Genomic DNA, 16688 nt, shown 5'->3' with positions numbered 1-16688 from the left:
GTGTACACTGATAATATTAAATTGGGGGAAGAGTCTGACTTATTGGTGAAGACAATGTATCACACACTGATTCTCCAGCAGGGATATTCATGATACCCTGTGTTAAATTAGTCCGCAATTAGAATCATATGTATTTTACTTATTTATTTATCGTGTGTCTTGGATCTGGCCGACTAGTTGGCTTCAGACAACAGTTCCAAACAAAAGATATGTCTCTCAGCTTTTCTTCTTGGTCAAAAAACATGGCCTTTTCAGGTCAAATTCAATGACTGTCAATTTGTGGAATGACCATGTCTTGGCTAGAGAGTTCAGGAGTGGATCTGAAGAGGATTGGTAGCATTCCCAAATGGGATTCTTCTCACACACGTGATCGTCTTCATACCAGGATACTGGGCAAGCCTCAATCTGCTATATTTTGGGTAAATGTCTTGGGCACAGTGTTGATGTGGTGTCCTGATAAAAACATGGGTGTTGCAAACATTTTCATTTTATTTTTTAATATCAAATGTCTTATAATTCTTCCTGGCACATCCTCAAAGGGCAAAGACTGCACTGAGGTAGATGTTGGAGGAGGCCATGATCTGATTACCTGGCAGCAATCCTCAATACTCCAAGTCGAAGGCTTGCTTGATAAGACTTTTTCTTCCTTGCCTCCTCCCCAGAAGATTGTACCCTCAGCCACATGAGTACTGCTTGCTAATTAAGCATGTGGGTTGACTATATTGGCTCATTACATTTTTTCTAAAAGCACGGTATCCTCATAAAAAGGGATGTTGAGAGCTACACTTTCTTTTTTTTGGTTGAAATTTCATCACTGGTTTTACAGCACTTTATCTTAATGCATTAGCACCCCCAAACCTCCCTTGAGCACCCCATTACAGCGCATTGAGGTTTTAGTCATACATATGTAATCATTAGGCATGGCTCAACATACCAGAAACCGTCACAGTGATACGTTTGACCTTGTGAATCCTGGTTCTCATATGTTTAACATTTACCATAAAATTTCACAGCGCATCGGATCCGCGTCTAGCCTAGTTCTCTATTGCCCAAGGTTACATAGGGGGATCTGTCACGAAGAACCGATACAGGCGGGCAGACGAGTAGTAGGAATCTGAAATGGAATAGTCGGAGCCGGCTATTCAGGGACATGTTTCCAGTCTGTATACAAACTACTTTCCATTGCTCTTCATTTATTGCTGTCCCCAGCGTCCCCAGCGTCAGCTCCCACCTGGTTCTAAAGTGTTGACCCTTCTCCTCCTTCTGTGTTCTGATCATCCTATCAATGTTGGATACCAATATTCTAGTGGACAGAGGGTTAATTGCATATTGAAGTATTGAAAAAGGGGTGGGGGCTTGTGGAAAACCTGGTCATGTACATTTGATCACCTCCCTGAGCCGGAAGTAGAGCAGCATAGTCACGGGCGTCCATTCGCTTCTAGCTTTCAGGGATTCCCATGTTATAAACTGCCCATTGTGTACCAGGTCCCCTAGGGTCAGTATCCCTAACCTCTCAAAGTGTGTCTGGAATATATTTTTGTGTGTAATAGAGACCCGGTTTACTTTGAATATAGGGGAAATTCGGGAGTAACAGGCCTCCTCGCCCACCGCACGGCATATATGATCCCAGGCTTTACATGTGGTTACCGCTGGTTGGATCTCGGATCGTGTCATTTTCCTCTGGGTGCCCCAGAGCAGTTCCTTTAGGTCATTTGGGTAAGTGATTGCATCCGCTAGTTGTGTAAGCGGGAGTTCAGTCGTGGGGGACCACCACCATGCAGAGAACTGGATCTGTGCGGCCAGGAAAAAAATATTTATATATAATCTGGATATTCTAACCCACTCCATTTGTAGGGAAAGGCGAGGGTGTCATAGGATACCCTTGCCTGTTTGCCCGTCCAAACTAGTCGCACCATCAGGCTTTTAAGTTGGGAACAAAAGCTTGCCTGGTGCCAGGTGGGTACGTTATTAAATATTTATAGAAGTTTCGGGAGGATTAACATTTTGGCCAGGGAGCTGCAAGCAGTTTGGGAGATAGGTAGAGGGATCCATGAGACCACTCTGTGCCCTTGCATCATTTTCCCTATATAGATCTCCTATGGATGGGGTCCCCAGGACGCCCAAATACTGAATGCCTGTGGGCACCACCTAAAGTCCATTCCTATGTCTGACTGTTGGACACTAGTCCAGTTTATTTTCAGCCCTGAGAGGTGCCCAAACTTGCTTATTTCCTGTACCAAAGGCGGTTGGTTCTGCCTTGGATTTTTCATGTACAGTAGTATATCGTCTGCATACAGGGAAATTATGGAGAGCTGGGATTGAATCTTTATGCCTCGGTGGGCGTGATATTCCCGTATGTGGCAGGCCAGTGGCGCAACAGTGAGGGCGAACAGGATTAGTGACAAGGGGCATCCCTGGCGCATCCCCCGTGTGGCACGTCCCCCATGTCGGATAGATATATTCAGAGGTCATTCCATTAGTGTACACCGCGGCACTGGGTGCAGTGTACAGCAGGCAGATCCACTGTATAAATGTGAGCCTGAACCCGGAGTGACGAAGGACCTCGAACAGAAAAGGCCATTCTACAGAGTTGAAGGCCTTCTCCACGTCCAGTGTAGCCACGGCTATTGGGATTTCCAGATTAACATTGTGCATAAGCGTAATAGTCGTCTTGGGTTGTTTTGGGTAGACCGTCCCGGGATAAAGCCTGCCTGGTCTGGGAGTACCAGTGTCTGCATATAGGCTAAAGGTCGGTCAGCAAGTGTAAAGGTTGGTCAGCAAGTATTTTTGCTAGGATTTTTTTGATTCGTGTTGATAAGGGATAATGATCTGTATGAAGTACATTTTAGAGGGTCTTTGTCTGGTTTGAGATCACCTGTGTATATAGCTGTCTTGTACATGTCCCACAAATGTGGTAACAGTCCGTTCCGGCCGGGAGCCTTTCAGTTTGGGAGGGAATCGACTGTGTTGCGTATCTCCTCATCTGTGAGAGGTGTGTTCAGGTTCTCTCAGTCAGGTATAACCATCCCATGGCTATTTTATCTAGATATTGCACTATAGTATCGTATCTGACGTTTAGTTGGGATGTGTATAGGAGGTCATAAAATTTGCAGAAGACACCAGTGATCCCTTCAAGGTCTCTGTTAGGGTCCCACCCAGGTCCTCCACCTCCATAATGGGCGCCAGCTGGCGTTCATGTTTAATTGCCCAGGACAGTGTCGTACTAGGTTGGTCGCCCTCGTTGTACTTAAAAGCTGCAATAGGATCACAGAGAACCCTTTCCTCTGTGGTTGCCAGTAGGCTCAACTCCTTCCTTTTTATTCTCAGCACATTTCGTACCGTTAGTGTATCTTGGAATCCCTGTTGGATCTCAAGATCTTTAATGTTAGTCTCTAACGTCTGCATGGACCTGCATAGGTCCTTCAGAACGCCTCCCTCTTTTTAAATGCAGCAGCCCCTAATATATACTGTATAAGCCTCCCAGATCACCCCCGGATTGGGGACAGAGCCCACATTCATCTGGAAGTAAGTTTGTATATCTTGCCCAATTTCTTCCCGGAACACAGTGTCATCCAGTGCGCCAGACCTGAACTGCCAGTGTAATTGTTTAGGGGGATTAGTCGGTCCTGTGATGTGGATTAGTTCCTGGCTTCATTCCTGGCAAAGGATGTTGTTACTATAACATAGCCTATCCTGGAGGAGATACCATGTACGCTGGAGTGAAAAGAGTATTCCCTGTCAATGGGGTGCATCCTACGCCATGCATTATGTAGTCTGTGATAGTCTGCTATGGCAGTCTATTTCCTGGCTGCGCGTGGCATGTTAAGTTGCACCGTGGACGACCTATCTAGTTCTAAAGTGATGGCATTATTAATATCCCCCACCCTCACAATCTCTTATTCCTGAAATGTATTGATGTGGTTAGCACAACGCTGAAAGAATTCAGATGAGTCTGTGTTTTGGCCGTATATGTTCATCAGGAGGAGCTTCAACCCAGATATCTCTCTGGCCAGTAGGATAGGATATACCGACCTTGCTCGTCCCCAATCTGTTTGTGAAGTTTAAAGTCTAAGGAACGGTGTATATAAGTAGCCACCCCGTGAGTGTGTGGTAAAAGAGGAGCAATACCTGTGTATTCCCCATCCCGCTATGTTTGGGAGGGTCCCTTCTCGTGCTAGATGTGTTTCCTGCAGGCATAAAATGTTTACATTAAGATTCTTGGCATAATTCGTTATCAGACAGACATTTTTTCTGGTTGGTAAACCCACGTATATTCCATGACATTACCGACTTTACATTTTCCAATTTGCCCGCTGCTTTAGGCATTCCCATGTTGATGTAGACGATCAGAGAATGGGGTTGACACTGTATTATGTGAAGTACACGGGTGTATCTTACCTTGCGCTGTGCTCAAGTCCCTCCCCCACCCCAATTATGACCCATATTACGAAAATTCTTACTAACCCAAAACCCAATAGTAACCACCCTCCGCTCATGCCAGAATCTGAAACCTACTGGCACCCATATCCACCCACCCAAACATACCTCATCAACTAACACCAAATAGTGTCCAAAGTGACTGTGGAAATCAGGGAGCTGTAGGCCGGTAGATAGCTTGTTGCAGCAAAGGCTGTATCCGCCATTTTGCGTCCTCTTCCGCTTTTTCTGGGATTCACCATCAGGATTGACCAGGCAGCGACAGTAAAATCGATGGGAGTAGGACAATCATGGTATCAACGCGAGCGTCGGGGCGGCGCTCCAGGATCGGGGAGGCCCAGAGCAAATCGTTCAGCAGCTTCCGGAGAGGTGAAAAAGGTTACTGTGACATTATGGACCACTCTGAGTTTAGCAGGATATTGCATTGAATAGCGAATCTCCTTTCTCTGCAGAGTGTTTTTTACTGCCTCAAAGGTTTTCCTTTGGTCCTGGACTTGTGAGATAAAGTCTGGGAAGAGGCAAGTAGTAGCATAGGCCCATCGTAGTTACTTCCTGTCTCTGGCAGCCCAGAGTATGATATCCCTGTCGCGATAGCTAAATATTCTGCCTATGATGGGACACTCTGGCACCCCAGGAGGTGGTCTTCCTGCCGGAAAACAGTGTGCTCATTCCACCATGAACATGTTCATGACCAGGGGATTCCCCAGGACTTCCATGAGCAATTTTTCAATGAATTTCTCCATATTATCGAAGTATGTGGATTCCAGTACTCCTAGGATGTTAATGTTTTTCCGTCTGGACCGTCCTTCCAGGTCCTCATTCTTCGCCACCACTTTCTTGACCGTTTGTTGAAGTGCTGCTACTTCCCGCCACAGCGCAGTCACTTTGTCCTTGCCTTCGCCTATTTGCTGTTCCGCTTCAGTCATGCAGCCACAGAGTTTATCGATTTGGATTGCTGAGACGTCGACCTTACAAGTGAGGGCGTACATTTTTGCACCTAGGTTGTCTGTGCTGCTTTTCAGGGCCAATAATGGTTGGTTTAGGGCCGATACATCCAGTTGGGTGGGGCCCTCATTCAGCACTGGAGGGGGTTGCGATTTATCCATCTTGGCTTGCCTTTTGGGGTTGCCCATTGGACAATGCCCAATGCGATTATGCTCTCTGTTCACTCTGCTTTGTCTCGTGATATGGCTAGCCTTGTCATGTTAGTTGGGTGGATAGACTGAAGAACCCAGCAGTGCAGCCATTTCTATTGGGGGCCAGACAGGAGGCCTGATAGTAGGAGCCCGGGTATCAGTGTTTTCAATGTAAGTTTAGGGGTATAACCCCTGCAGCAGGCTGTGTCACGGAGCTTGCCCGACTCTGGTCATCGGGAAAGTGAGTGCAGTGTTCTAGGTTTGATGAGGAGATAACTGTGGTCGATCCCCCCTAGGGCGGGGAGGACGAGGTCCTCAGCAGTGACACCTGGGTTGCATTACATCTGTCGCACACAGTGCCTCCATATTGGTGGGTTGCCCCCTCATTGTGGAGTGCTAGTATCAAGGAGTTGGGCCACTCACACTGGCGCACCTCGGGGGGAACTCCACCCTTGTTCCGGGGCGAGGTCACACAACACCCGACGCTCTTTCATGGTGGTTGGGCTGTAGGACCAAATAAGGAATTTTGCAGGGGGCCAGGATCTGTCCGACCCCACACATCGGTGCTTTCCAGGCAGATGTGGGAGTATAGCCCCTGCAGCATCACAGGGCCTGCCGGACACAGGGCGCTGGGACCGTTAGTGTGGTATTTCATATTGCTGAGGGGAAAGCTGTGATTGCCTCCCCCCTGGTCCAGAGAAGACAAGGTCCTCAACAGTGGGCTCCAGGCAACATTTTATTTGCCATTCTCAGTGCCCTCATAATTGCAGGCTGGCCCCTCGTTTCTGAGATGCAGGGATGAAGGAGTCGGACCGGTTTCACTGGTGGGCATCAGGGGGAACTCTGCTCCCATACCGGAGTCGCAGTCACGCAGCCCGGAGGCAGCGACCAGGTCGTAGGGGGTTCCCCCGTCCCCTCCTCGATGGTATCTGGGCCGTATGACCAGACCTCGGCAGACGGGCTGGGTCGCCAGCTCCCGGATCATGGTGCCGGTCCAGCTGTTCCGGGGGTCCTCACCTGAGATAATCTTGCCATCAGCGGGTCTCGGTACTGCTGGGACTCCCCCCTCCACAATCAGGTGCAGCGGTTCTGTCCCTCGGCTGAACCCGCTATAGCGCAGCCGCAAGTCGCTTCGGTTTTGTATCACGCTGGGTGACGTTGCGGGTCATTATTCAGCCCTGTCGTTGCCATTGCCTTCACAGAGGCATGCAGTGAGTTTTGGAGCGAAACGTGGTCTCGAGACACAGGATGTCAGTGAAGGATGTCGTGCCTTTGCCGGAGCTTCCCAGGTAGCAGCCATTTTCCAGTTACGCATCAGCGCCCCACCAGGTACACTTTCTTTTGTAGCTGCCCTGTATCCAGGACAAGGACCCACTTTCAAAGGGATACATGGGCCTAACGAAACAGACCTTTTTGTGCTAACTGCGCACAATAAACATCGGACAGTAATTCGCATTCACGGTGAGAACTTGGACATAATGGAATGTGATCTTGCTGTGCTACCTGGTGTGGTACATCAGATACAAGAGATGGACAATTCTTTGTAGTTTGTAACATAACCGTTTTATTGAAGTGCCAACGCTCTATACTCGCCCTACGATTATGGTCCCTATGGTAGAAAGAAAAAGAGTTCTGAAGGGTGTACGTCAGGATGTCATCCAAAATAAAATGTACCCGATTCCTATCCTTACCACTAATCAGAAAAATAACCTAATAAGAATAAAACGATATCCTGGGCCTTTTTCTCAAAAAATGCACTCTTGGCTGGTTTCTGGCCACACTGCAATGTCTCTAGAACAGGGCTTATTGCCACAAGCACCGCTCTAATATAATCACCAGCCAATGTATATGTTGGTGCCTTCATGTTTTGCTGTTCTTTTTCCGGACTTAAGCAGCCCTCCCGCCTCTTTTACTTTACAGTTGGTAAGCAGATGCAAGTAGATCTAAGTCACGTGACCCAACCCTCACCCACCTTCTTAACCCTGCCTCTTCCTTTTTGCTTTTAACTCTTAACTCTTAGATCAAGGGCGTCTCTCGCCCAGGCATCCAAATTGAAGGGAAGACAAAGAAAAGGGCAATTCCTGTTTGGCCCTTTTCGGACCGAGAGGACCCAGGGCCCCCGAATCCCTGCTCAGACAACAGGTAAGCATGCGCTGACATGCGTTTTCTCCGACCGTCCGCCATAGGCCATGGCCTCCAGCATCACCAGGCAATGCCAATGTCCACAATGCAGCAACCTCACCCACATCACCCTCAAGCCCATCAGCACCCCATTCATTGTCTACAAAACGGAGGTTGATGCTCACCAGCATCCGCTCAGCTATCACCCATGCAGCAGACCTCACCAACCTCATCTCTACACATGACCTTGATGCCATCTTCATCACTGAGACCTGGATGACACCGACCTCCACCCACATCCTTGACGTCCTTGTCCCCGAAGGCTACAGCATCCAACACAGGCTCCGACCGAACAAGACAGGCAGAGGCCTCACAGTCATTCACAAGACCTTGTGGCACTTCACCAGACTTGACATTGACAAAATGGGCTCCTTCAAAGTCCTCTCCTGCCGCTGCCTGTTCTCCCTGATGGACACAGTCACCTTCCATCTCATCTACCGACCACTCAAACCCAACACTGCCTTCATACAAGATTTTACCAACCTGATCACCACTATGTCCCTCATGCACACCAACATCTTCCTGGGCAACTTCAACCTCCCAGGCAACAAGGCCACCAATACCATGAAGGAAGCTCTCCTCTGTCTTCTCGACACCTCAGCCCCACACAGCACATGAAAGACCCAATGCATGAGAAAGATAACATCCTTGACTAATCGTCACTCCACTGCCTTGTCGCACTACAGCTCTCCTCTCCCACTTGAATGATCTGACCACCTAACCGTGCCTTTCAACATCCTGCAAACAACCCCAGCAAAGCACTCCTAGCAGAAACACATCAGATAAATCTTCAGGTCCTTCCAAATCTTCCTGGTAGAATCCTTCATGGAAGACCACATCAACCTCTGTCTCACATGAACTCTCGTCTGGAAGAACTCACCTACAAACTGAAACCATCAGCATGCTCGCACACACAAGAACTCAACCTCAGCACAAGAGCCATCAGGAACAAGAGAAAGCCTGGCCCCACTCCAGGCCACCTCTGACCTGGTGATCCTTAAGGAATTCTGAGCATCACGCTGAGAACTAATCAACACAGAAAAGGCCTCCTAGTATCAGAACACCATAGCAGAAGCCGACAACAAAAGTAGAGCCCTCTTCAAAGTGGTCAAGCACTACATCAACCCGCTACCCAAATCCACTGCCATCAACACGTTCTGCATTGACAAAATCAGCAATATTCGCCAGCACATAGACATCAGCTCTGCATTCACAGACCCACCTCACATCCCTCCTTGTAAAATCTCCACACCCTGGGCAGCATTCAAGACACTCTCTACTGAGGACCTGCTAGAAACCCTGAAACCCAGATCACATACAGACTATATCCTCCCAGCATCTATCCTCAAGACCCTCCCCGGAGCTCTCCATTCCATACCTGGAAATCAACAACAGCTCCCTAACTCTAGGCACCTTCCCATCAACCATAAAGACAGGACAAATCCTCCCTATACTAAAGAAACCCACTCTGCATCCCGACAACCTAAGTGACACAGTAGACCACCTGGCGCTCACGGACACCCTACATCGGCGCATGGAGATCAGCGACTTTGTCCTAAGCTGGTTCAAGTCCTACCTTGCCAACCACCGGCAGTTTGTTGAGATCGACTCCTCTAGATCGCCAATGCTACCCATCACCTGTGGAGTCCCAAAGGGTTCCATCCTCTCCTCAGTGATCTTCAATCTGTACACCGGGTCGCTGGGAGCCATCATAGCCACACACAACATCCACATCCACAAATAGGCCGATGCCACACAGCTATACCTCAAAACCGACTCCATCAAGGACATCCAGAGGCTCAAACCCTGCCCCTCCCTGATGCCGTCTTGGATGTCCATTGCATACCTGAAGCTCAACCCTTCTAAGACCGAATTCCTACTCCTCACCAACAACACAGAAAACCCATACATTCAGACCTAGCTATTAACCTTGAAGCCTGAGAGCTACACACCCAAGCCCACCTCCTGCGCCATGTCCCTCGGGTTCCACATCGACAAACATCTCTCATTCAAGACACACATAGCTAAGGACACAGCTTTGTATCAGCTCTCCCTCCTGTGTAAAGTTAAGCCCTTTCTCCCTACAGACAGCTTTAGTTCCACTGTTTAAGCCCTTGTTGGAGCACTGGTCCTATCTCACCAGGATGAGGAAATGCTCTCCTCGGAGCCTCCTGTTGTCCTCCTTTCTGCCCCTTCCTTGTGCCCCTGAGAAGTGTCCTACATGCGGCCGCACGCCTCATCAAGGGTCTACAGCGATACGATCACATCACCCCAGTCCTCATCGACCTTCACTGGCTCTCACTGCATGCACAAATCACCTTCAAGTCTAGCTGCATCATCTCAATTCACCCAGCTACCTCCCTGAGAGACTCAGCATCTCCAGCGGACTACGCACTACCAGAAGCCAGGACAAGTGCAGACTTGAAAATCACTGCTGCAAAAAGAAAAGGACCAGAAAACAAGTCTTCTCTGCTTACGCCCCAAGACTATGGAACCTCCTCCCCATCAGCATCAGACTCACCCCCACGCTTCTACAATTCAGAAAAGAACTCAAGACCCACCCATTCAAAGAGTCTATCCTCCTCAACATTTAGATCATCACGTCTACCCCTGAGCCCTCTGACTCGAAAGACACCGTCCAACCCTCTCCTACTCACCACCCTGTACAGCTGTATAGCTCACCTGTGACCCTCTGTATATCTGTTCTGTTACCTCTCTGTACTGTTGTATACTTCTGTAAAGCAGTCCGTTGCTTCAAGAAGCTAGGCATGCTAGCAATAAATACAATAATAGTAATAATAATATAATACGTGCTTTTTGCAAGATTTACAGTTCAACCCAAAATATGCTCAATTAATCTCCTTAGGGCTTACCTCTGGTGTGTAAGTGCATGGTGAATCTCTCTATACACCCTGTCCCACTACACAGTTCACATTCAGTATGCAACAATGTCCTTTCAAATATATCTAAGTAGCCAGGAGAGGAGAGTTTGTGTAAAGTCAGAGCAGGCCTGTATGATCGAGAAAGTCTGTTGAGGCAGGAGATGAGAGAGGGATGGATAGGAGGAAATCATGACACTGAAGTGAAGGAAAATGGTTGCTGAAGATCTTATAAGAGGAGAGAGAAGAGATGAGGAAGCCAAGGTCAAAAGGGTTTCCATGGGAATCGACGAATGGATTGTGAAGTGAGGTAAGGGATTGGTGTGATGAATCCGTTGAAATCATCACCACTCCTTTGCCCTACCACGGTCACAGATGCTCATGTGACCGTGGTAGGGCAGTGGCTACCTGATCCTGGGGGCAGCTATATGAGGGAGGACCACATGGGGGATGGCACAGCATCATCTGAACCAATCACATACCTCCCATTCCCTTTTAGGGATATTCCCTCCCTTGCTCACGCCTTGATAGCATATTGTATCACTCTCCCTGAACCACTGACCAAGTCTACTTCAAGAATTCCCCAACATTCCACAAAGAACAGTTTATTAACAACTATGCCTAGGAAGAGACGATCATCACGAGGAGCAGTGATGATTACTCCCAATTAATTTTAATGCCAACTTCCTCAAAATCGCACCACAAACAGTACCACAACTGAGACGAGGACCCATGCAAGGAGGTGAGGGATAAGCAGGAGAACCAGCTTTCACGGTCTAGTTGTTATCTTGTACAGAAAAGCAGTTGAGGGATAAAAAGGGAAGAGGGACAAACATCAATGGGCAGTAGTAGCAGCAGTAGTGACAGTTGGAGGAGTGGTCAGAGATGTGGTGAACAGCAGAGTAGCAACCCAGTGCAAGGAGAGGAGAACGCAAGAGACTTAGTGATCGCCCTGTGACCGCTATAGCAAATAAAAGGCTGGCGGGGAAACAAGCGGCTTGCTCCAAAGGAAAGTTTGCTGAACTGGGGGTACCACTGAGGAGAGGTGAGATACCTTGCTCACGCCAGTGCTGTACTTTCAAGCATGCACTACAGGAAGAGAATCAGCCCAGGGAAACTGAAGGGCTTGTATATCCAAGGGCTGAAGGCAAGATACCAAGCCGTATGAACCATACTCCAGCGGTATGATAGCGGACAACTCAGAGAAGACAGCAGGCTTACATTTGCAGAAGCCAACACACTGTCATGTGAATCGGAGATGCAGCGCATTCACCGCTCTTGTGCCTGGAGCAGCACACTGCTGTGAGACGCGGGAAGGCAGCTCCACACCCAACGTGCCCAGGAAGGTCCCGCTTCAGCTGACACAAAGCAAAGGCAAGCAAACGGTATGTCCAACCAGGGACAGCAGGGACATCCGGGAAGGATCGGATGCCTATGAGAGAGGGGACTGTCATGTCTGTAGGAAGCCGCAAGATCCAGGGAACCTCCCTAACCGAGTCCGTGTGCCAAGAAGACCAGAAAGAGAGACGGTGAGCCCAGAAAGCCCAACGCAGGGAAGCCTGGGTAGGAACCTGTTAGAATTATTTCTAAACTCTGCTCTGGTGAACAGATGTTTAGGAGGCCCCCCTTGTTAGTGAAATGGAAGACTTCTGGGAAGATAGCCAGACCAAGGGTAGCTTGGATAGCAGTCAAGGCCTAGTCACAGGAGGAGCGGGGGTGATTTGAGAGTAAGACACCAAGAATTACCCTTAGATAGTAGTATATGAAATTTAAACAATTTATTAGGCTCAAGAATAAACACAAGTGAATAATGAAAAGCACATTAAAATCACCACTCAAACAACACACTTTGTAAAATATATACAGTCGCTTTGGTCAATGCAGTAAAGTGCAGAATCCTGCCAAAACATGTAAGGGAAAGGGACAGGCCAACTTTATAGCATTGGCAGTCTTCCGAGATGGATAACACTAACTTGATAAGTCCAGCCCTACGATGTATGGAACCTTGTGCTCAATGTTCGAAGCGCGTGTATAAGCACTCGCCGTGTGTAAAGTCACAAAGTACAAGGAAGAGCTGGCAAAGTTAGGGAAAGGATTCTGAAGGGTAAATACGTGTTCCGAAAGTCAGTAGAGGATCTGCTGCAATGAAAAAAATGATTCCCAACTTTTGGAGGACTTTAGGAAGCAGAGGCCACTCAAGCCAAAGAGGGGACCACGAGGGATCCCCTGTGCATAAAATACAATGGATGAACAAGGGGTCACTGTTAAGTGGTTTCAGTACTCCCTGCCATTAGCTCGGTTTGGGTTCAAACTTGGCAGGTCTGGAGAGGGTCGCCTGAGCTACGATTTCCCGCCCTTGATTTGGCTCCAAAGTGCACAGGCGCTGCGGGTGCAAATGCAGGTCCTGTTTACAACAGGAGCTCCATCTCTCATCGTTGAAGAAATAAGAAAACTCCAATGCAGCTGGTCTCAGGGCACGAGAAGAAAAGTCGGAAAACCGGTTTATAGTGAATTGGTCGACAGTCATAGTGTCGAAATACAAAGGTTTTGACACAAAAGGATCGAATTTCCCATTTTTTTGGTGAAAAACCACTAATTTTACTATACGAACCCCCAAAAAAACATTTATATTAAAAAAATGCATTAGAAAGTTTTTTTTCGATCCTTTTGTTTCGAAACTTTTATATTTCGAAACTATGTTGTCGAAACTTTGACGGGACACCGGGAAAACCGCCGTCGGCTACCGTCACTGTCGAACAGTGACGCACGGGCATCGAACTCTCACGGTCTGACACATGCTTCTCTCTCACAGTCCAAAGCATCTTGAACAAAGAAATTTGGCTAGACGTTGCTTTGTAGTGCGGGCTTGGATTCCACAAATGTTCGAGGTGAAACTCGATAGGACAACGCTCCTGCACAGGTGCCAGTTTCAAGCTGGACGGTCCACTGGATGGTCCACTGGATGGCCCAGTGACACTTCCGAACTGTCTCTTTTGCAGGACAACCAGGTGATGCTGAGAGTGATTGGTCTCACCACTTCAAGGGTTGTACGGCCCTTTGCAGATCGAGTGCAGAGCAGGGCTCTACAGGGACAACAGCAGGCTCAGGGAGCAGCGTGCCAAGCTTCTTCTGCGCAGATCTGGATACTTGGCTCCACGTACAAGTTGATTCAGACCTACTGCTGATCTCTGGGTCTGCATTCAGAAACCCTCCTCTTATCCACACGTCCGGTGAGTGCTCGCAGCCAGCTGGCCAATGAGGAGATCTGCCCCACTCATGCACGCCAGCAGTGGTCCAACCAGGGTCCACTGCGGCTCTCATCCACACCAGACATCCTGGCTCCGGTAGTGCGGATTGGGACCAGACAGTCCTAGCCCACTTCCTGGGTACCTAAACACATGACCTGCAGTGGCCTGTGAAAGATGCGGTTTTCGAGGGTTTTTGTTTTGCTTGCTCAAATAAGGAATTGCAGGGTCACAAAGACCAGGGGGTAGGAAAACAGACAAAATAGCCAAGGAAGAGGACAAAAGACCTCATGGAACGGCCATGACGGACACTAGCCACAGTCATGAGCCAAACGACGTAAGCACGGTATGGTTTGGTAAAAAGTTATAAAAATACACTGCTAGACACATTGTCCAATCACCAAAAAATCCTTGTGGATGACTAGGGCCCAAAAACGCATAGACCCCTTGCACGGTACAGTAAGGTACTTTGTGCAACGAAATACAGTTGCCGAAATTGGCAACAAAGTCAAAAGACTAAGAGAAACAAAGTGTCCCGGTACTGACAGCCTGAAAGACGTGACGGTTTCCCCACAACGATGAACGAAAGCCCAGTGGAGTGCAGCTGAAGGCTGTGCTCATCTGGCAAAAGTCAGGTCAGGATGCTGCAACAAAAGCAAGAATTTTGGGGTGGACCACACATATAGAAGTAAAATAGCAATAACAGAAATGTTCCCTAACAGACCCACAACACGAACCTGGCGTAGCTGAAGATTAAAAAGGGAAGAATAAAATACCCCTTTGGCAAAGATAAAGTGAACTGCAAATATATAGAAGTCCTGGCAGGATACCAGGCAAGGTCAGGTGTTGAAACCCTGGCAGAGGAGTAGACCAGGGAAAGTTTAATATTTCCAAGGTGGAAAGAAAACCTGGCAGGGGAGTATACCCGGTGACTTCAGTCTGGGACCCGCACCTAAATTGTAAATATTGGACAGATAAACCAAAAGAAGTTTCATGCCTTTGGGATTTTGAGTTGTCTTATCTGGTGAAGGGAGCCATTCCCTAGAACTGTGAGCACACTGAGACGAGGGAGTTACCCTATTGGGTTTACGAGGAACTTGCATATTCATTGTTTGAACTACTTTTGTATATTGGCGAAAAGGAAGCTGAGGAAGTGGAGCTATAAAACCTTGTCCATTTGGAATTTTTCGGTTTGAATCAGACCTTTAGGTTGGATTTGAACACTTTATCAGAGAAATGGCCCTCATTACGTGCTTGGCGGTAACCATACCGGTAAAACCGGCAGGTAGCGCCGGACCCGTAATGATTTACCGGTGCCTGACTTGCCAGAAACACCGGGGCTTTACAACCCCAGTGGTCCGGTAAGTCAGGCGTCAGTAATTGTAAATCCCCATTCCCATTTGAGTCCCATAGGGAATGGAGACCACTGACGCACCAGTGCCGTTCTGCCCCCAGCAAGTCATACAGGCTGGGCAGGAGGGCATCCACCCAGCAAGTCATACCTGCCAGGCGGGAGGGCATCCACCCACCAGACTTGTACTTTGAAAGTCTGGAAACAACGGTGCCGGTAAGCTTACCGGCACCGTTGTTTCCAGAGCGGCAACGTTGTAATGATCCCCAATATCCTTTGCATCTCAGTGTGAGTTTAGAGTGTGAGCGCCAGAATAGACACCGGACATATATTGCTTTGGAGACCCCTTCGTTTTTGGTTGAGGGAGGGAAATGCCTCCTAGGGTAGGGATTCTGAGGCATTGTCCAACTGCTTCTTGATTTGAATAAAGGCTTATAACCAAAAACCTTGAGTCCTCTGTGTCTGCGTCTCATTCCTGGCTCCTCACAGTGGTAAGAGGGCAAGGAGTTAAGTTCCCTGTTCATAGACGGGTGAGACTTCAGGGAGGTTGAAGTCTCACATGAGCTGTTGTGGGAATGGACTAAATGATGTTGTCTAGAGGAAAGAAGTGGGATTTGGGAGTGTCCAGTGGTCAATAAATCAGGATGATGCCGAGCAGGAGGATAGAGAGGAGTTGGGATTAAGGGAACCCAAACCACAGAGGCAGACGGTGGGTGAAAGGGGCAGAGGGTTGAGGCGTGTTGATCATTAGGCCAACGAGCCCACCCCTTTTGGAAGAGGAGTGGGGAAAGGTAGTGTAGTCATGGGGGTGATTCATGTGCCTGTGTTGTACAGAGCTGCAAGAGGAGTGCTGTGAGAGGTGATCGGTGATGAGAGGAGGTTTTCTTAACAGATAGATTGGCTTCGCAGAGTATAGATGTGCGAGAGGGTGAGGGGAAGAAGCTTGCCTTGTGGCTAAAGGACTATGGGATTGTGTGCCTGCGTGTGGGAGATGGTGTACTTTGCTGCCAGGCTGCTGGTCTGCAACCAGTACCTTACCTTGTGGTCCACTGCATCCTCCTTGATGGGGTGCACACTGTTCACCTGTGTATGGGAGATTGTGTATGTTTATCCAGTCTGCTGGACTAGTGGCCAGTGGTGTATTTAGGCTTTCTGCTGCCCTAGGCCTAAGCAAGTGCTTGCGCCGTCCCTCCCAACTTTACCCCACCTCTGCCAGACTATGCACTTTCACCAGATTCCGCCCCTTCAACAAACTCTGTCTGTGTTGTCCAAACTACGCCCATAACATTATAAGGACGTTTTTAAGGTTTCAAAGATTACAAAGATATTACTTACTTCCTCTCTAATAATCCAAGCCTGTCATCTTCTATGTTAGGTTATTTGCCCAAGATTTGGAGAAGGCAGTGCGTTCTACAGTTGAGTGCACTGGAGGTAATTGTTATGGCTAATTGTCTACTTT

The 16688-nt window shown here is 48.3% G+C and overlaps 1 protein-coding gene across 2 annotated transcripts in view; it reads right to left on the bottom strand.

Annotated features, from left to right (window-relative positions):
* Nucleotides 1-16688, bottom strand: part of LOC138516929 (E3 ubiquitin-protein ligase TRIM39-like) — a 158750-nt gene that overhangs the window by 131312 nt on the left and 10750 nt on the right. The window lies entirely within an intron of this gene.

This window comes from Ambystoma mexicanum, chromosome 6q (assembly GCF_040938575.1).
Source record: "Ambystoma mexicanum isolate Mex_15411 chromosome 6q, UKY_AmexF1_1, whole genome shotgun sequence".
Lineage (NCBI taxonomy): Eukaryota > Metazoa > Chordata > Amphibia > Caudata > Ambystomatidae > Ambystoma > Ambystoma mexicanum.
This window is presented reverse-complemented; position numbering and strand designations above follow the sequence as displayed.